This window comes from Melospiza georgiana, chromosome 25 (assembly GCF_028018845.1).
Source record: "Melospiza georgiana isolate bMelGeo1 chromosome 25, bMelGeo1.pri, whole genome shotgun sequence".
In the NCBI taxonomy this organism is placed as follows: domain Eukaryota; kingdom Metazoa; phylum Chordata; class Aves; order Passeriformes; family Passerellidae; genus Melospiza; species Melospiza georgiana.
Genome location: NC_080454.1, coordinates 6,588,680 through 6,608,904, shown reverse-complemented (window position 1 = coordinate 6,608,904; position 20,225 = coordinate 6,588,680). Strand labels below are relative to the sequence as shown.

At 53.1% G+C, this 20,225-nt stretch overlaps 1 pseudogene; it reads left to right on the top strand.

The window, feature by feature from the left end:
• The window catches only part of LOC131093378 (zinc finger protein 208-like), a 496,041-nt pseudogene that overhangs the window by 142,432 nt on the left and 333,384 nt on the right, over positions 1-20,225 (top strand).

Genomic DNA, 20,225 nt, shown 5'->3' with positions numbered 1-20,225 from the left:
GGAAGTCAGTGCCCCTTTCCCCTCTGTGCTGCTCCATCTCCCAGCCCAGCACAGCCCCGGCTGCAGCTCAGCCCTGAGGGATCTCCTTGCCCTTGCCTGTGGCACGGAGGCAAATCCCATCCTGTCCTTGTCCTTCCTCCCCCAGAGCAGGAGGTGAGCATGGAGAGCAGGGAGGACAAATGCTCGCGGCAGAACCTGGTGGAAGAGGCCGTTTTGAGCGGCTCCACGGTGCAGGAAGCCAACGGGGAGGAAAAGCCCCGGAGATGCCGCACGAGGAGGGGCTGCAAACGCAGCTGGCGGGGATCTGAGGGGGAAAGAGCCAGCCTGGGCCGGGAAGGCGGCCGGAGACGGAGGCAGAGCTCGGAGCTGGTGCTCCATGAGCAGCTCCATGATGGGGAGAAGCCCCACTCGTGTGCGGAGTGTGGGAAGAGCTTCAGGTGGAACTCCGAACTGATCAAGCACCAGAGGATCCACACTGGGGAGAAGCCCTATGAGTGTGGGGAGTGTGGGAAGAGCTTCAGCCAGAGCTCCCACCTGATCGTACACCAGAAGATCCACGCTGGAGAGAAGCTCTATGAGTGTTCTGAGTGTAGGAAGTGCTTCAGCCGGAGCTCCCACCTGATCACGCATCAGAGGATCCACACTGGGGAAAAGCCCCATGAATGCGAAGAGTGTGGGAAGAGCTTCCGCCAGAGCTCCAGCCTCATGAAGCACCAGAGGATCCACACTGGAGAAAGGCCGTACAAGTGTTTCAAGTGCGGGAAGTGCTTCAGCCAGAGCTCCAGCCTGATCACGCACCAGAGGACCCACACTGAGGAGAGGCCCTATGAGTGTTCCAAGTGTGGGAAGAGGTTTAAGATCAGCTCCTATCTCCTCCAGCACTATTGGATTCACAGAGAGGAGAGGCCCTTCCAATGCCCCGACTGTGGGAAGGGATTCAAGCAGAACTCCCACCTCATCTCCCACCGGCACATCCACACTGGGGCGAGGCCCTATGAGTGTCCCCAGTGTGGGAAGAGCTTCTCCAGGAGCTCTCACTTGACCCAACACCAACGGAGGCACCACTAAGGGAAGCCGTGTGAGTGCCCCGAGTGCAGGCAGAGCTTCGTGTGCTGCTCCAGCTCCACCGCCCACTGGAGGAGGCACTTTGGGCACAGCCCTGGTCACTCACATTCCCTGTGATCCATGTTGGGAACACATCTGGCTTCTTTGCCTTTTGGTTTGGCCTTAATTTTCCTTTGCTTCACTTTCATCCTTTAAAAACACCCAAAACTGGGTTAAATGAAGGTTCGAATATTTCTGCAGTTCCATAATTTCTCAGTTGTTTTAGAGGGAATTTAGGATTTGGGGACAGGTTCTGTGTGGAGTGCTGCTGTTGCTAAGAGGCAAGAATTTGATCTCACCGTTCTTGTGTTGCTAGGAACTCCTCCGCTGACCCCAACCCCAACTCCACCCTTGGGATACCCAATAACTCCATGGCCCTGCCTTTGCCCTATCTTTGGGGGATAAGAAATGGATTCCCAAAGGATCAGCCCTTTTTCCCACTGGATTGCAAAGGATCAGCCACATTCTCCGCTGGATTCCTAGAGGATCAACCTTTTTCACTGGATTCCCAGAGGATTCTGACTGTGTCACTGTTTTTTTTTTGTTTGTACTACTGCATTTGTATTTTTAATTTTTCCTAATAAAGAACTGTTATTTCTACTCCCGTATCTTTGCCTGAGAGCCCCTTAATTTCAAAATTGATTAATATAATAATAATAATAATCATCATCATCATCATCAAAGGGAGAGGGTTTTCATTTTCCATTTCAGTGGAGGCTCCTGAAATGGGGAGACACCTCCAAGGATGGGCCATGTAAAATAGTTCCTGGAATATGTAGATTAGTTTATGGATATGCATGAGGTTCTATGAATATGCAACAGGCTGATGTAATTCAACCAGATTAATTAAGGGGTGTCCCTGAAAATAACTGGGAGGTCTTGTGGCCATAACAACCTTTGCCCAATGGTCCTTGTCTCCCATTACATCAGCCTGTTACATATTCCTAGACTTTTTGCATATCCATAAAGTACTTTACATAGTCCAGGAACAAAATTGGCTTCATGCTGTTTGGGGTCCCACCCCTATCGCAGCTCAATTTGGGGTGTACCATCCACCTCCCAGCTCAGTTTTGGGATCCCACACCCCTCCCAGCTCAATTTGGGTGCCCCATCCCCCTCCCACCTCAATTTGGGGGTCCCATTCCCCTCCCAGCTCAATTTTGGTCTCCCACCCCCCTCTTTTCCCCACTCTCCCCTTTCCGATCATTCCCCCAATCACCTCTCCTGTGTTTGGTTTTAGGGGCTTCAGGCCCCTCCTTCTCCGTTTTGGGATCCAGACCCCGTTTTGGATTTATTTGGGGTCCCCAGCACATCCCCAGGGTCACCTTCCCCCCCTCCCCAAATTCCGCTCCTGGCAACTGATGAGTCATCAGCGAGACACGCTCTGATTGGCTGAAAATTACCCCGCGCTTTCTCTGATGATTTACCGCAGTGAGAGGCCTTGGTCAGTGGCTGGCAAGTGATGAGTCAGAGTCGGGCCGTGCGCTGATTGGCTGAAAATCGCTGAGCGGGGCCAGTGCTCTGAGTTTGTGCCCAGCAAGTGGATTGTCATCAGTGCCGCGCGTTCTGTTGGTCGGGATCTGTTTTGGGGTGAAGATGGTAGGAACTGGGCTTTATTTGGGTTTATTTGGGGTTATTTATGACTATTTTGGGTTTCTCTTGGTTTTTACTTGGTTTATTTCTGTTTATTTGGGGTTATTTGGAATTATTTGGGTGTATTTGGAAGTATTTGTGTTTGTTTGGGTTATTTGGGTTTATGTGGGTTTATTTGGAATTATTTGGAGTTCTTGTGGTTAATGTTGGTGTATATAGGGTTTTTTTAGGTGTGTGTGAAATCATTTGGGGATTTTTGGGTGTGGGTTGACTTTTTTTTTTGTTTTATTAGGTTTATCTTAATTTGTTTGGGCTGTTTTGGGGTTCTTTGGGGTTTGAGTATTTTGGGGTTTTTTGGTTATTTGGGGTCATGTGGGTTCAAAAAATTCGGGAATGTGTCTGCTGCAAAAAACGGGAATTTTTCCCTAAAAATCCAAGAGTTTTTCCCCAAAGAACTGGGTGTGTTCCCTAAAAAATGCTGGGCATTTCCAAGCCAATAGTGACGTGCTCCGCTCCAAAACCATCCAATCACCACGCTTCATCTTCCAAAATAATGAATCATGGCGCACCCGCCCCAAACAAACCAATCACCGCACGCCTCCCCTCAGCTACTCCCACCTCTCTCGAGCTGAACCAACCAATCAACGGGTGTCTCCCCTGTGCAACTCCTGCCTTCTTTGCCTCTATCCAACCAATCACCGCACGCCTCCCCTCGGCAAAGCCTGCCTACCCCGCCCATCTAATGTCAATCACCGTGCCCTCTATGAAAGCAACCATTCACCGGCCAACTCCCCTCAGCAACTCCTGCCCTCCCCGTACCGCTCCAGCCAATCAGAGCCGAGCCCGAAGAGGCGCCCCCTGACCCTGGGGCCAGGCATGGAACGGGCGCCCCCTCCCCCCCCCGCCCCCCGGGACCCCCTCAGGGACCCCCGGGAGCCGCCCCGGGCTCGGGCGGGTCCTGCGGGAGGCGCTGGAGAGAGCGGGGGAGGCGCTGGGAGAGGACGGGGGGCTCCGGGAGCTGCTGAGGAGGCGCAGGGACAGGTGAGGGGTCCTGGAGGGGTCGTGAGGGGAATTTGGGGAGGGGTCTTAAGGACATTTGGGGGAGATTTGGGAAGGGTCTGGGGGGAACTTGTGGGGGTTTTAGCAGGGTCTGGGGGTGCTGGGGGCCTTTGGGGGGGAATTTGGGGAGGGGTCCTCAGGGGGTGTCACGATCCGTTCTCATGGACGGGTTTCGTGATGGTTCATGGATTTGATCTCAGGTTGCACAAAGAACCGACATGCGATAGAGGGATTAAGGGAGAGAAAAAGATGGGAGAAGAGAGAGACAAAAGAGAGAGAGAGAGAAAGAGAGGGATAGAGATACCAAACGTAGAGATGAAGTCCTTTGGTCCAGTCCAGTCGAGGATCCGCCTGTTACGTGTGGGAGATCTCGAAGTCTCTCACTAACTCAGAGGTTTATATTAGGATAACTCCATTGGAAATTGTGAGGGGGGGGAAACAGATACAATAAGGAACAAATGTAACAGGTAGTCCATGCGTTCAGCAGTAAATGAGAGCCATTGTCTTCTTGGTCCAGGGGTCACAAACTGCAGGCAAACATCTCGCTTTGGTCAGCTTTCCTCCCCCACACACCTGCCCCGGGCTGGGGGTTTCAGTCCCAGTCCTTGGAAGGAGCAGAGGGGCCTTTTCACATGGGGGTTCCATGTCTCAGTCCTTGATGGAGAGGCTCCTTACATCTCAGTCTGTCTGTCATGGTGGTTGTAAAACAGGTGAGGGTCTTCTGTGAGGGGACCACCTGAAACTCAGGAGAAGTCCAGCCAGGCCGAGAGGTGGGACAGCTCCCAAGGCTGTTGTTGCAAAAAGGGCACGGTGCCCCCTTATTACAGCGTCCTGAGTGAGTCGCTGCTGGTGAGAGAGAGATGGTGAATCTTGTTTCTAGATCAGAAGGCTGAATTTATTGATATATAATATATAATACATTATAACTATACTAATAAGAATAAAGAGAGAGGTTGCAGAGCTGCTAAGCTAAGCTAAGAATAAATAGAAAGAATCTATAACAAAGTTGTGCCCAAGGACTCGGTCCTCGGCTTGCATTATGTGATTGGCCCTTAATTATAAACAAGAAGCATGAGCCAATCAAGAAACCCCTGTTGCATTCCACAGCATCTGATAATAATTGTTTACCTTCTCTTCTGAGGTCTCTGGCCTCCAGAAGACGCAGAAATCCGAAAGAAAGGATTTCTGTGAAGAAATGTCTGCGACACCCCCTTCTTCTCCTTGGGCTCAGTGTAGTACACAGCAAACAACACCTGTGAGAACAATGGCTTAGCAACGCTCTCAGATCAAGGGCGTTGTTGGCATGTGACTTTCTCCTTTGGAGCCAGAGATTTAAGACATGGGCGGTCTTTTCTTAGTGGTCCCCAAATGACGATCCTGAGGCAGATGAGGGAAATTTCGGAACCGACTGTCTCACAAATATAAAATTATTTTTTAAATTATATAAATTTAAGTTATATGATGTTTTCATAAATAAAATAACATTTTATTAAAATTAAAAAGTATTAGTTATTTTAAATTAATTAGATATTCCTAACAAGGGTTGAGCTCTCCCTCCCTGCTCAGTGCAGGATGTGGGGAGGGGGAGATGCTGACGGGGCCGGGGGGGCTGCAGCTCTGGGGGGGTGGAAAAACGGCGAGGAACACGCTCCGCCACGGCGGGGACGCCACCCCTGGCACCCGCCCTGACCTTCTTGCGCAGGGAGAAGCCGAGCCCCAGCGCCAGGAAGACCAAGCCCAAGACGAAGCCCCCGATGCCCGTCAGCATCTCTGGGGGGTCCGCAGGGCTCAGCACCCCCAAAACCTCTCACCGACACCCCGAGCCCCTCCCAGAGCCCTCCCTGTGGCCCCCAGCCCAGCCAGGACCCCCTGAAACCTCCCTCCGATCTCTTTTTGTCCTGGCCAGGAGCCACCAAAGCCCCTCCCGTCCCTCTCAGCATCCCACAGCCCCCTCCCAGTTGCCCCCAGCGCCCCAGGACCCCCAAAGCCTCTCGCAGTCCCTTGGCAGCCCCAGCAGGACTCAGCCAGAGCCCTCCCAGTCTGTGCCCAGCACAACCAAGCTCATGGCGAGCCCCGCTTTGCCATCGCCGATCTCCTTCCAGCCCCTCCGGGCTCGCTGCGATCCCTCCCAGTCACACCCGGGACCCCCAAACTCCCTCCCAGTGCCCACCAGGACCCCCCAAGCCCATCCCACCCTCCCCAGCATCCCCCAAACCCCTTCCCAGCCCTTGCCCAGCCCCCAGCCCCTCTCCCACTTCCAGCCCGGCTCTCTCCAGCTCCCTCCCAGTGCCTCCCAGCACAGCCCAGCGCCTCTGTCAGCGCCCCCAGGGGCTCCCTCGTACCCCAGTGCCGCCTCAGGGGCTGCTCCAGGCTGACGTGCTCCACCTGGCAGCTGTAGCTGAGCCCGCGCCGGGGCGGCGTTTCCAGCAGCACCAGCAGCTGGTAGGTCCAGTCCCCGTTGGGGACCACGTCGGTGGCCACCACGTGCTCCGAGAGCTCCTGCTGGCCCTGGAACCACCTCACCTGGATGGCAGCAGGGTAGAAATCCATCACGGAGCAGAGCAGGCGGCCGGGCCCGGGCTGGGAGCTCGAGGGAGGCATCAGCGAGATGGACACGCTGGGGGGCACTGGGAGAGACGGAGAAAGAGAGAGCGGGAACACACTGGGATCAGCTGGGGGACACTGGGAGAGAGAGGGGAGGGCTGGGATGGGCTGGAAGGGAACTGGGAATAGAGTGGGAGGGACTGGGGGCTACTGGAAGGAACTGGGAATAGACTGGGAATTGACTTGGGGAGCATGGATAAGACTGGGAAGGACTGGGAGGGGCTGTGGTGGCACTGGGAGCAACTGGGAATGAAGTGCGCGGCACTGGGTGGCCGCGTCCAGCGTGGGGCACTCGGCGCTGGGGATCTACCAAGGAACAGATGAGTCATCAGCGGTACGCGATCTCATTGGCTGGGAAGCCTCAGCTTAATGCGTCGCTGAAATGGACGCGGGAGGGAGCACTGGGAGGCACTGGGAGGGAATGGGGGGAACAGGAGGCCCCGGGGATGGGCACAAGGAGGGCTGAGGGCTCTGGGGCGATTCTTGGGGCTCCACGGTCATTGGGAGGGCAGGGCCCGAGGGGACACGCTCTTCTCCACGCTCACCTCGGCGCTCCACGGTGATCGGAGCAGCAATCTCGTAGTTGCGCCGGCACCTGTCCACGTGAGCCCGCATGAACTCCATTATAGCCGGGTCGCTGTTCTACTTCTTCGCATTCTTCTCCCCTAAGGGGGTGAACCCCACAAAGTGCCCAACGTCGCTGTTGAACGTCACGAACTGCTCCCGGTTGTAGATGAACCTTACCACCAACCTCACCTTCTCAGTGCCGTTAATGAAGAGACAATAGGCCTTATGCATCCACTGGAACACTGGAACTGTGAGTGCAGCACACAGCTCAGGGATGTGCCCCCATCAGCACCCCCCAGCATCACCCCTAGAGCACCGGGGCCCATCCCGGATCCCTACTCAGCACCCCCTGTGCCCCACGGCCGCCACGGGACGCTCCTGCCCGCGCTGCCGCTTCCTATTTGCCGCCCTTCCCCCATTTCCCCTTCCACATCCTCTCCCACATCCAGCCACTCCCAAATCACTTTCCTAGCCCCATTTCCCCATAAATCCCCCAATCTCCGGCCTTCTCAGGCTCAGTTTTGTGGTCATCCCCTCCCCTTTTCCTCCTTTTTTCACCCTCTCCCACCCCTCCCTCTCCTCCCCCCACCCTTCAGCCCCTCCCGCTCTCCCTTTGGGGGGGTCCCCTCCTCCTCCCCCTCTATTCCGGGCTCCCCCCTTCCCCTCTTTTCCCCTTCTCCCCCCTGTCCCAGCGCCTCCCGCCCCCCGCTCACCCGAGACCTGGGCGCCCGCAGCCGGGGGGGCTCCCAGCACCACCAGTGCCACCAGCAGGGCCCCAGCTGCCGCCCCCCGCCCCATGGCCGGGGCCGGGCAGGGAGCAGCAGCCCCAAAGCAGCCGCGCTGCGCTGGGAGCGCCAGTCCGGAGCAGGGCGGGCTCGGCAGCGCCGCGCGCTCTCATTGGCTGCCGCCGCTTCTGGGCAGCGATCGGCCACGGGCTCCGCCCGGCAACCGATGAGGCAATCCAACGCCCCGAGCTCTCATTGGCTGCACCGCCTCCTGCCTGCGCTGCCATTGGCTGAGGCCTTCCCGGGACGCTGCAGCCCCGGGCTGGGGGTTTTTTGGGCAGGTGGAACCTTGGGGAGCTGGGCGCTGGGAGCTCAGGTGAGCCCAGCAATGCGTGCCCAGGTGCGCGGCATCTCAGGGCTACCGGTGGCGAGCGGTGACGCTGGCCCGATGCCAGGCACCCCCAGAGCCGCTCTGTCCCTGTCCCCCGCAGCCGCACAGGGACAGAAAATGGAACCGAGGGATCCTGCGTGGGGACAAGGACCGGGAGAGATCCCGCAGCAAATCCCACACGGGCACAACAGATCCGGCCTGGGCACACGGAGGGAATTTATTACCAACCAAATCACAGCAGCACAAAGAAAAGGGAAAGAAATCTCTCCAACACCTTCCCCCTGCCCAACACGGATCACCCAGAACAGGGGTCACCAGGGCTCTGCCCAACAGGAGTCACTGGGGATCGTCCAACGCAGATTCTCCCATGGGGGATGGAGCTGGAGCAGCGCACGAAGCTCTTCCCACACTCGGGACACTCGCAGGGCCTCTCCCTGGTGTGGAAGTGCTGGTGAGTGACGATCTCTGAATCCCACCTGAAGCTCTTCTGACATTCCAAACACTCCTAGGGCCGTTCTCCAGTGTGGATCTTGTGGTGCTTGCTGAGGTCAGAGGTCCCACCTGAAGCTCTTTCCACATTCCCCAAACTCACAGAGCCTCTCCCCAATGTGGATGTTCAGGTGTTCCTTCAGGGTGGAGCTGGAGCTGAAACCCTTCCCACATTCCAAGCACTTGTGGGGCTTCTCCCTGCCATGAGGCTCCACCCGCTCTGAGCTCTGGCTGCATCTCCGGCCGCCTTCCTGGCTCAGGGGGGCTCTTTCCTCCCCACACCTCCCTGGGCTGGGTTTGCAGCCCTTCCTTGTGAGGGATCTCTGGGGCTTTTCCTCCTCCTCCATCTGGCCACAGCTTGGGAATGACAAACCCTGGTTTGGGGGAAACCAAGGTGGGAGTGCCTTGGAGTAGAGGCTCCTCCTGGCCAGGTCCATCTCTAGAACTCAGCAGGAGTCTTGTGTCCATGAAAAGCTCCACATATCAAGATTCAGCCCAAAAAAAACTCTCCCAGGAGCTCCCTATTGCTGATCTCCCCACTTTTGGGGTTCCAGAGGTTTCCTTTCCTTGGGATCACAGGGGTCCAATGGTTCCAAGGGTTCTTCATTCTCCGGCGTCCTGCTTAGGGATGATCCAGGGGCTTTTGGGAGTCCATGGGGTCCCTTCTACCCTAATGCTCTGCTTTGACATCCCAGGGATCCCAGGGATCCCTCCTCTCCAGGCTCCGCCCCTTTCCAGTCTGCCGGGGTCCCCCAGCTCTGGGATCGCCCCTCTCTGCTCTCCCCACTCTGGGGGTCCCAGGGGTTCCCCTCCTCTGCTCTCCCGGGGGTCCCCAGGACCAATGTCCTCTCCTGCCCATACTGGGCAATGGCGACGTGGGCCCCCAAAGATCCCCCAAAGGGCTCAGCTTTGGGCTCCTGCAAGATCCAAACCTACACACACAGAGAAAAAAACCTCCCAGGGACACCAGATGATACTTGGGGTCAATTCCACAATCTGTGAGCTCCAAACACACCCCAATAAAAAACCCTCACCGGGACCTCCCGATGGATTTGGGATGAGCTCCCCCTCCCCGCTCACCTGCAGGACGAGCTGGGGGCGATGGTCCCGTGGCTGCGGCCACAGGTGGCACTGGAACCTCCTGTTCCTGTTCCTGCTCCTGCTCCTCCTCTTCCTCCTCCTCCTTTTCCTCTCTCTGTCTCTCCTCCTCCTCCTTCCTAACCCCACCTCCTCCCCAGTTCCTGCCTTCTGTGTATTTAGACTGGAGAACCTTGCTTGCATTTAGAACTAAAACAAAGATCCCAGATGGAACAAGGCTTGCTGCTTTTAGTCAGAAGCATCAGTGACTAAAGGTCATGTTTCCTTTGGTTTGGTGCCGTCCTTGCTCCTCCTCGGTGTTCAGACTGGGCTATAGGGTGTCCTTGTTTGCTGCATTTTCCTCTTGCACCCTTCCGGCCATAGGCTGTGCCCTGGGAGGGTCCTTTGTGCTCCTTTGTGACACAGGAGAACCTTCCAGGCAGTTTCTGCGTGAGCTGCTGCTGGGATGTCACAGGAACAGCGCCACGTCCCCGGGGTGTTCCCGTTGCTGTGGGACACGGAGGCCTCAGTGCCCAGAGTGGCTCTGGGCTCGTTGCCGGAGGATCCTCCTGCCCGAGGCATTCTCAGCAGCCAGCCCTGACGGGTGTCCTTCTGTGCTTGCAGGTGTTATGTTTGCCCAATTATCCCATCATAAAAAAACCCCAAACAATATTTAAGGTAGCAGCAATTTTAATTAAATAGTTTAGAAAATATATAAATAAGGGATAATTTGGTTCAAATAATAGCGCATAAGCAAAAACAACCATGGGGTATGGAGGGCAGGGTTCAATGACCCTTGCCACTTCAAGTACAAGCTTGCCAAGTGAAAGTCACCCCTTATATGCCATGCGTCAATGCCATCTCCTCCTATTATCTGTTCGTCACTTTTCTGTCTCCGCCCTCCTCACCACCTTTACCACGCTTGCACCACCACTCGGTTTGGTGGTCGCACAAGTCTTTGGGGGTTGTCACTGATGAAGGCCCTATAGTCTTCTTCGTTGTCCTTTAATTCACCTTTGGGTTACACATGCGCACCAAGCCAGTACAATGTAAGCCAAGACTAACGTATCACTGCATCTACATATCAAGGCAAAAAATCCCTTATAATTAGCATTTTCTGTGACTGACCGAGGTTCTTGGTCATTTTTATCAACTATATCTTCAGCTTCTTTCCTGTGGTCCTTGAAAAACATCTGCTGGGAAGGGGGGGGTGGAGCCTCCTTGGCATTACAACTTTTAACTATTAACTATTTTATTATTCTCAAATATTAATTACTATATCAATATTGATTACTGTTTCAATTTTTATCAGCACGAATCATACCTATTTATCACAAATCACCCATTTCTCTTTTTGATCATTGTTATTTGTGCTGTATTTAAAAAGCTGTGCCCTGATACCTTTTATATTTTTCAGAATTTTTGTTTCCTCGTTGTCTCTTTTCATCTTCAAACTTTTCCAGCATTTCTATTACTGCTTCTAGTCTTTCACACTCTCTTTCAAGTTGAGTTAGCATTTCCTGGTCTATTTTTAATCTTTTTAGGTCCTTGTTCTTTAACAGGGGTCGATTTAGCTTTTAATACCATTATAGATCTTGATTTTCCTTTTTCTGCTGATTCTGAATCTAGAGACGTTGTAATCTGCATCTTTTGAATCACTGATTCAAAAGATTAGCCTAATAATTACAAAATCATACAAGGCAGAAACAGAAGTCCCAGAATTGAGCATAACAACATGAACTTTAACTTTTTTCTCCAAACACTTCCAAAGAGGTTACCCCACCAATCTGCTTTCAAGATTGAATTCCACTTTTGTAGTGGCACATGAGCTGCTCTTTTAATTTCCTCTACAAGTTTTGTGGTTGCTTCCCCATAATCATCAATTTCTACACAGCACTTAAATTCATTAAATCTCCCACAAGCTCCTCCTTTTTTTGCTAACAGATAGTCTAGGGCGATCCTGTTTTGATACACAAACGCCCGCATTTGTGTATATTGCCTGGCCAACATTTTTAAAGCATCAGAGGTGTGATTTGACTCCACTTCCACTAGTACTTGGAGCCTTATTAGTTTATTCAACAGGTAAATTGGGGTCCTATATCTCCATGACCCATCCTGAGCCCATGTTGCTGGGTCATAATATGCTATAATTTGTTTTGCAGGCCATTCGTCCTCCTCTCATTTTTGATTCCCTCCTGCTGTTGGAAAATTTAAATTCAAATCTCCTTTATTCCACTGCAGGGTTTCATACAGTGGAGTTCCTAGCACATTGCTCCTAGACCTCAGTAGAACAAAGAAGGAGGGTTGTATTACTCCCAAAGTACAGGTTCCTCCCCATTTTTGAGGTAACACACTGTATCCTCGTTGCTCACAAATCCAATATATCCCATCTGAGGCTTTCCATTTCTTATCAGTTTTCTCCAGTTGTTCCCAATAAGACCTCAGGCTGTCGATGGATTGGTGGGGGTTAGCTCCAGGACTTCTGTACCAGCATAAATTAATCTGTTCATCCCATTCACAATTTATTTCTTTTATTGGTCCCCAATATCCAATGGGGTTTTCAGGTCGCTAAATTTTTGAACGATTATCCGTATTAACCACCAGTGTGGATTTACAAGGAGTATGCCCTATTATTTTATTAAATTTCCTTCCTTCTCGAGTTATACAAATGATTCCAATTACTTGATGGCTTAAAATCCATCCTTCAGGTCTCTTCAATGTTCCAGAAATTTAGGTATGGTTCCATTTTAAAAATTGCTCTGGAGCTAAGCTCTCACCTTTCCACGGCCATCTTTCAGCCATTTGTAGACCTCCACAAATCCAACATTTTGATAATCCTAATTCTGTAGCAATATCTTGTTCTAGTGTGTTCTGTTAGTTTGTTTAATTGCTCCCCCATTTTCTGCATTGCTCCCCCATTTTCTGTAATGGTTCTTCCCTCCCAGTTTTTCCCACCTTAGCTTTGTCAGTTATTATGTTCCCATGGCAACTCCTGCCATGGTATTGTCTGTCATTTGGTTACCTTGGTTACTCCCGCCACAGTTTATGTCAATCCTCTCTGTTATATGATTTCCCCTCCCCTGTGTTTCCTTATATGTGAATTTGTTCTCCTCCCTGGGCACAGTCAATCAGTCCCCACTTCTCGTCATTTGCCAGAAACTTCTGTGCTTAGAGAGACTTGATTGGCTGTGGCTCCGGGGCCCCTCCTTTACATTGTTTCTATTGGGTTTTTCCTCATGTCAGTTATCCTAAGTTCACTCCCCTACTTTCCCCTATTGGTCCTTTGTAAACCCCTCCCTGGGATCCCTCCTCCCCTTTATAACCCTGTTGCACTCTTTGTTCTTGGTCACATGCTGGTAGACACGTTAGATTCAACACCTGGGTGTCTGTCACTCCCTGGTTGACGATAAATCTGACAAGTCCCCAAGTAAAGAGTGTCCGGACTCTTTACTCTCGTTGGCCAGCAGCGATTCCATCCGCTGTGAGCACAGCCCGAAGCCTTCTGACGCCGAGGGGTGCTCCCACATTTGCAGCTGGGTGTTGGCCACCCTTCTGCCAGCCGGACACCTGACTTTAAGGCCACACCTCACTGCAGTTTGGCGTCCAACGTTGGGGCCTGGATTACGGCCGGACGCCTTGCCGTTTGGACCGACGAACCCCACGGACGGATTCCTTAGAGTCCACTGGCCACCAGACTACCCTCAGTTGCAGCAGACTCCGTTTTAGGGGTAGCGCTCCTGGGGGACCCGAAGTCGGAACTCCCTGCACCCGTGGAGGACTTCGGAAGACAAGAGCCACTCACCCAGGTTTTCTTTTGTGCCACCGCTGGGTCAGGTAAGCCCCAGACTTGGTGGTTTCCCCCCTGCCTTTTTAACCTCCCCTTGGAGTTTATGCCCTGCTCTGGGGACCACTCCCTACCCTTTTCCCAAGAGGGCTGAAATCCCAAGTGGTTTCAGCTCCCGCGTGGTGATCACGTGCTGCGGGAAGCCCGGTGGATTCTGCCCGCCCTGTCTCCTCCGGCACCGCGTGGCATGGGGCAGGGGGCTGGCAGACACTTTCTGCCAATTCCGCTTTTCGTGCGCGTGGCTCTGCCGCTTTTCGTGCGCCGCGGGAAGCCCGGCAGACTCCGCCCGCTGCGCCGCGCAGTGGAGCCCTCTGCTGCTTTTCGTGTGCGCGGTTTCTCTGTACAGCGGCGCCTGGGCAGGCTTCGGGCTCTCTCAGTGTGGCGCTGAGCGGCTGCTGTGGGTATTTCAGCGTGGGGCGGCTTTTCCGCGCAGGTCGGCGTGGCGCGGTCATCCACCTCCCCCCCCGTGCGGCGCGCCCCCTCCCCACCGCTTTTCGCACGGTTTCAGAGCGGGGTGGTGTCGCCGCGGCTTTCAGTGCGGGCGGTACTGGTCGCAGTCTGCCCAGGAGCCCCGGTCTTTTGGGGACAGCCCTTTCCCCCTCATTTTTTATTTTTCCTTTCCCGTGGGGTCTGAATGCCCAGACTTCGGGCCAGACCTCACTGCCCAACATCCTTCCTTTCCTCGAGTTGAAACCCCAGACTTGGGGACAGCGAGGGGAGCAGGGGCCGGTGGCATGTACCTAAGTGCTTTAGTTTTCGTTTTCCTGGGTGGGTGGAGTGCAACATCAAGAGTTCTAGATCCCTTTAAGGTAGCATTGTCTAGTGCTTCTTAGAGGTTAGACGATGGGTGCAGGTCTGATCAGGACTCAAACGAGAGTCTACTGTGTTGTTAAGGGTTTGTTGCTTGGGGGAGGGTCTCAAGCCCCCGAAAAGGAGTTGAAAATGTTAATTAAGTGGATCTTTTCTCAGTTCCCCGAGGTTTCCCCAGAAATTGCGAAGGAGCCACGGTTTTGGGCAGCTATTGTAGCAAAATTAGAGCAGGCGGTCGACTCTGGGGAAACTCAATTATCTGTCATGGCATACTGGGTGGGCAGAGTGTTAACCTCACTCCGACCGCCCGGGGAACTGAAGGAAAGTCCATCGCGTTAAAGTTTGCTCCCCAGATCTCCTAGTTGTTGTGTTCCTATCCCTCATTCCTGACCCTCTTCCCTCAGGCAGGAGCCCTTGGGAGGGATTCTTAAGGCCAACAAGAAGCAGGGGGTTCACCTTGCCCCTGCTCCCTCTCGACCGGCTCGGCCACCTCCTCCGAAAAGTCCTGGCCAGTTTCTTCGGAGCCCTCCTCCCTATCCCTCTCCCCCTCTCCCTAAGTCCCCAGTTGCCACTCCTAAGTTTGTCAGATTTGATGAACTGGCTCAAGATGGCTCACAGGGAGCACAAAATGGCGGAGACCTCATGGTTTTTCCCGCCACGACCCCTTCTCCCTCCCACAATCCTTCCCTTGATCCATCCCCTTGTCCTGTTTCCCCTCCCTCCATTCCTCCCCCTGCTCCTCTCCCTGCTCTGCCCATGGCTCTGCCTCCTGCAAACTCCTCCTTAAACCCTCCTCCCTATTCCACCCCGCCTCCGAACTCCACCCCGGAGGTGGAGAAAACCAACTTGCCAGGCACAAGCCAGTGCCCCTCCCAAGTGCCAAGCCCCGCCTCAGCCTCCCTCCTTTCCGGTTCCCACGCTCCTCCTTCTGGTTCCCATGCTTTGTGTTCAGGGGGGTGGGAGGTGGGGGAGTGGATGCCCGGAAGCCAAGACAAGCACCTTTATTGGAAGCTGCCCCGGTTACATACCGCCTCACCGGGGAGGGGAGTTCTCAGGCCCAATGGATGCCACATGTACAGGCCCAGATCAAGGAACTGTGCAAGGCCCAGAGGGAGCTCTTCCGGGAATCGGAGTATTTCCGGGGTCTCCTTCACTCAGTCCTTGCTTCGGGAGACCTGGTGCTGGCGGACCTGAGGGCTCTCTTCTCTAGCCTTTTGGGGCCCATGGAGTTTAGGGTCTGGGCGGCAGAATGGGGGAGGGAGATTGTGGAGGTTCTCCCAGTGCTCTGGGGAAGCCAGGCCATGTCTCACAATGCAGATGGCTTGGTACTATCCATGGACCATCTGGTGGGCACCGGGGCTTGGGCAAGCAGGGCAATGCAGGCAAAGGTTTTGTTCTCTGCTCAGCTATTGGAAACCTGCAAGGCCACAGAGCGTGCTTTTTACAAGCTCCCCTCTGCCACATCACAGCTAGAAGTGGAAGAGGTGAAGCAGGGCACACAGGAGCCTTATCTCATGTTTGTTGAAAGACTGTATTGGTTTGTAGGGGCTCAGGTTCTGGGAGAGCGGGAGAGAGAGAGGATGTTATGAGGCTGATGGCCTACCTGAATGCCAATGTGGCATGCAGGGGGGCCATCCGGTCTCTCCCCCTGAGCCCTCGACCTACAGTCGAACAAATGATAGAAGTCTGTGCGAGGAAGGTTCCCCTTCAGGATCCGAAGATGTGCCCCAAGAGAACATCAATGGCTTTTGCAGAGTTTCCATTCATTGAATGCCCTGAAGCCAAAGCTGCTGCTGCGAACGGATGTTTAACACCAGGTTCCAGCAGGAGGACGATGGCAACCCATCCTTTTCATCTCTGTGGCAAGATGGGGCACTGGATGCTGCAATGTCCCCTGCGGCACAGGTTTCTTGAGTTCAGAAAAAAGGATGGGGAGGGAGGTAGCGAACAAAAAAATTAACTTATGAGCGCAGCCCCTCCCTGCTGCGCCAGGACAAAAATAAGGTGGGCCAATTAACATCCAGCGGGGAGGGAGGAGTAAAGGGAGAGCCGCCATACATGCTACCGGATTTGACTTATCTATTATCAGATTTGACATTTAGCACCTGTGAGTTGCAGCCTAAACCTGTTCTTACCACCTTGTCTTCTGCTTCCCCTTACAGGCTGCAGCTAACTAGGGAAATCTATCTTCCCAACTGTAGGGGCCTGAGTTAACTTATGTATTGTAAATATATGTATGGCAGTGAAAGATTTTTGTATTGTATTAGTGACCCTGCCCTGATTCTAGTTATTGTAAATGGGCTGCAGCTGTGATGTCCTTGATTGGGCAGCAGCTGTAGCCCATGGAGGTAGCTGAGATAAAAGGGGGCGGGGTGGTCAGGGAGAGCCTGGGAGAGGAGCCCTGACCGAGAAGCAACAACACCACTGCTGTGAAGATCTGCCATGAGAAAACCACCGAGAAGATATGAGACTCAGGAAATATAATTATGCAACAACATGAATACAACATCTGGTGACCCCGACATGATTAAGAACATGCAGCCAAGGAAAGAAGGTGTGGAATCCCCCGGACAGCTGCGAGCTGTGGCAGCCTGAGAGCTGGGACTATAGAAGTAAAGACAGCTGCGAGCTGTGGCAGCCTGAGAGCTGGGACTATAGAGGTAAAGACAGCTGCGAGCTGTGGCAGCCTGAGAGCTGGGACAGATATGTGTATGGCAGCGTGAGAGCCGGGACAGATATGTGTGTGGCAGCCTGAAAGCTGGGACTATAGAGGTAAAGACAGCTGCGAGCTGTGGCAGCCTGAGAGCTGGGACAGGTATGTGTGTGGCAGCCTGAGAGCTGGGACAGATATGTGTGTGGCAGCCTGAGAGCTGGGACTATAGAGGTAAAGACAGCTGCGAGCTGTGGCAGCCTGAGAGCTGGGACAGATATGTGTGTGGCAGCCTGAGAGCTGGGACTATAGAGGTAAAGACAGCTGCGAGCTGTGGCAGCCTGAGAGCTGGGACAGATATGTGTATGGCAGCCTGAGAGCTGGGACAGATATGTGTATTGTAGTTGTAGGGTTGCTAGAAGTAAAAGAGAAAAAAAAAGAAAAAAAAAAAAAAAAAGAGAAAAAAAAAAAAGAAAAAAAAAAAAAGGAGGATATGTATATATTCTATGTATGAGCCCAGAGAGCTGGGACTAGAAGCTGCGAGCTGTGGCAGCCTGAGAGCTGGGACTATAGAAGTAAAGACAGCTGCGAGCTGTGGCAGCCTGAGAGCTGGGACAGGTATGTGTGTGGCAGCCTGAGAGCTGGGACAAAAATGTCTATGGTAATTGTAATATTGGTAAAAGAAAAGGGGGAAATGTAGGGGGTTGAGTAAATATATGTATTGTAAATATATGAATGGCAGTGAAAGATCTGTATTAGTGACCCTGCCCTGATTCTAGTTATTGTAAATGGGCAGCAGCTGTAGCCTGTGGAGGTAGCTGAGATAAAAGGGGGCGGGGTGGTCAGGGAGAGCCTGGGAGAGGAGCCCTGACCGAGAAGCAACAACACCACTGCTGTGAAGATCTGCCATGAGAAAACCACCGAGAAGATATGAGACTCAGGAAATATAATTATGCAACAACATGAATACAACACCCAACAGCGATTTTCAGCTGGTGTCTGCCGATCTGCAACATCTCGGTCGCTGGAGGAAATTAAGACGGTGCAGGTGGACCATTGTCGGTGATACAAAGCACACACCGCGTGACCTTCACATCGTCCTGGGGCTGGTTACTACAGACCGGGACCATTTCGTGGTGGGGCTGTACTGTGTCCGACCCCCAGTCTTCCTTCCCAAAGGTCAGATTATTGCCCAGGCCATTCCAGTGCCAGAGGAGACGCACTGGCGAAGATCATCTAAGATACATCGCCTCCAACTGTGGCCTGGGCACAGGTAGTGGGGAGGGAGAAACCCCGACTAACTTGTCAACTTTCTTTAGGGGGAGATCAAAAATAGTGAGGGATCTGTGGGACACAGGGGCAGATGTGACGATCATTCCCTCTCGGGAGTGACTGTCACATTGGGGCTTGCAAAACGCGGCTGGAACCATCCAAGGTGTAGAGGGTCTCCAATTGGCCAAGCAATCAAGGAGCATTGTACAAATTATGGGACCAGACGGGCAATTGGCTTCTGTGCACCCGTTCCTATTAGATTACACCGAGCCTCTCTGGGGGAGAGACCTTTTAGCCCAGTGGGGAGCCAAAATTGACCTTCCCAAGGCTCCCCAGGTTTTTCGGGCAGTGGCCACTGAAGAGTGCCGGACCTGGAAGCTGGAATGGCGGACTGATGAACCAGTACAGGTCTTGCAGTGGCCACTTAACAAACAAAAATTGAAGGCGCTCAACGAGCTCTTTCAGGAGCAGTTACTTAAGGGCAGTATCATGGAGACTATGTCTCCCTGGAATTCTCCATTTTTTGTGATCAAGAAGCCCAATAAAAATAAGTGGCGGCTCCTGACCAACCTCGGCCAAATTAACGAAAAAATAGCAGACATGGGGTCTCTCCAACCAGGGATGCCCTCCCCTGCAATGGTCCCCCGAAATTGGAATTTGGCTGTTGTTGACATCAAAGATTGTTTCTTCCAAATTCCCCTACACCCTGACGATGCCCCGCGTTTTGTGTTCACAGTTCCTTCCATCAACCGTGAGTCCCCAGACAAGCACTACCACTGGCGGGTCCTTCCACAAGGAATGAAGAACTCTCCAGTGATCTGTCAGTGGTACGTTGCTTCTCTGCTGTCCCCCCATTCGTACAGCCCTTGGGGATGCCGTCGTGATTCATCATTATATGGACAACATCCTCGTGTGTGCGCCCGACGATAGTCTGCTTGCCAGTGCGCTTGACCTGACAACCAATGTGTTGGTTGCTGCAGGGTTCAAGCTCCAGCAGAACAAGATTCAAAGGATGCCACCTTGGAGGTACCTGGGCCTTGAAATTACCAAGCGGACCATTGTGCTGCAGAAATTGGCGATAAGGACTAATGTCCAGATCCTTGCGGATGTCCATCAACTGTGTGGGTCTTTAAATTGGGTGAGACCCTGGCTGGGCATTTCTACCGAGGACCTGGCCCCCCTTTTCGATTTGTTGAAAGGGGGAGAGGGGCTTAGTTCCCCTAGGACTCTCACCCTAGAGGCTCAGGTAGCTCTGGAGAAGATCCAAAAGGCTATTTCGGCCAGGCAGGCCCACTGTTATCACCCGGGCTTGCCATTCAAATTCATAATACTGGGAAAATTGCCACACCTCCATGGCATTATCCACCAGTGGGACAAGACGCTGAAGGACCAAGGCTGGGGAGATAAGCTCTTATTCATAGAGTGGGTCTTTCTCAGCCACCATTGGTCCAAAAGAATGACAAGGCCACAGGAGCTGGTAGCTGAACTGATCCTCAAAGCAACATCGAGGATCAGGGAGTTGGCAGGATGCGATTTCGAATGCATTTACATACCAATTGAATTGGAGTCGGGCCAACTAAAAATGAAGACCTTCAATGAACTGCTGCAAACTAATGAGAACCTTCAGTTTGCGTTGGACAGCTACACTGGGCATATTGCAGTAAATCGGCCGGCCCACAAATTGAGTGTTTAGGCTGTACCTTTTAGCCTCTGAGCCCACAGAATTACATCTTCTTGGTTCTGCCAACTCCTCTATCTGTTTTCAGTTCGATTATACTTTAGCTCCTATAAAGAAGGGCGTGGAGGTGGTCCAGCAAACTAAAAAAGAATATCAAGCGAATCAGTGGTGCAGAGCCGTATTAAAGATCAGCAGTCCCACTACCACTGGACAGATCACTTATGCCCTTCCCAGGGGAGCGTTTTTGATTTGTGGCAGTCGAGCGTGGGCAGGCTTCCCCTCTGGTCTGATCAGATGGCCGTGCACTTTTGGCAGAGTGACGCTGTTTACCCCCAACATCACCCAAATTGTCAATTGGAGAA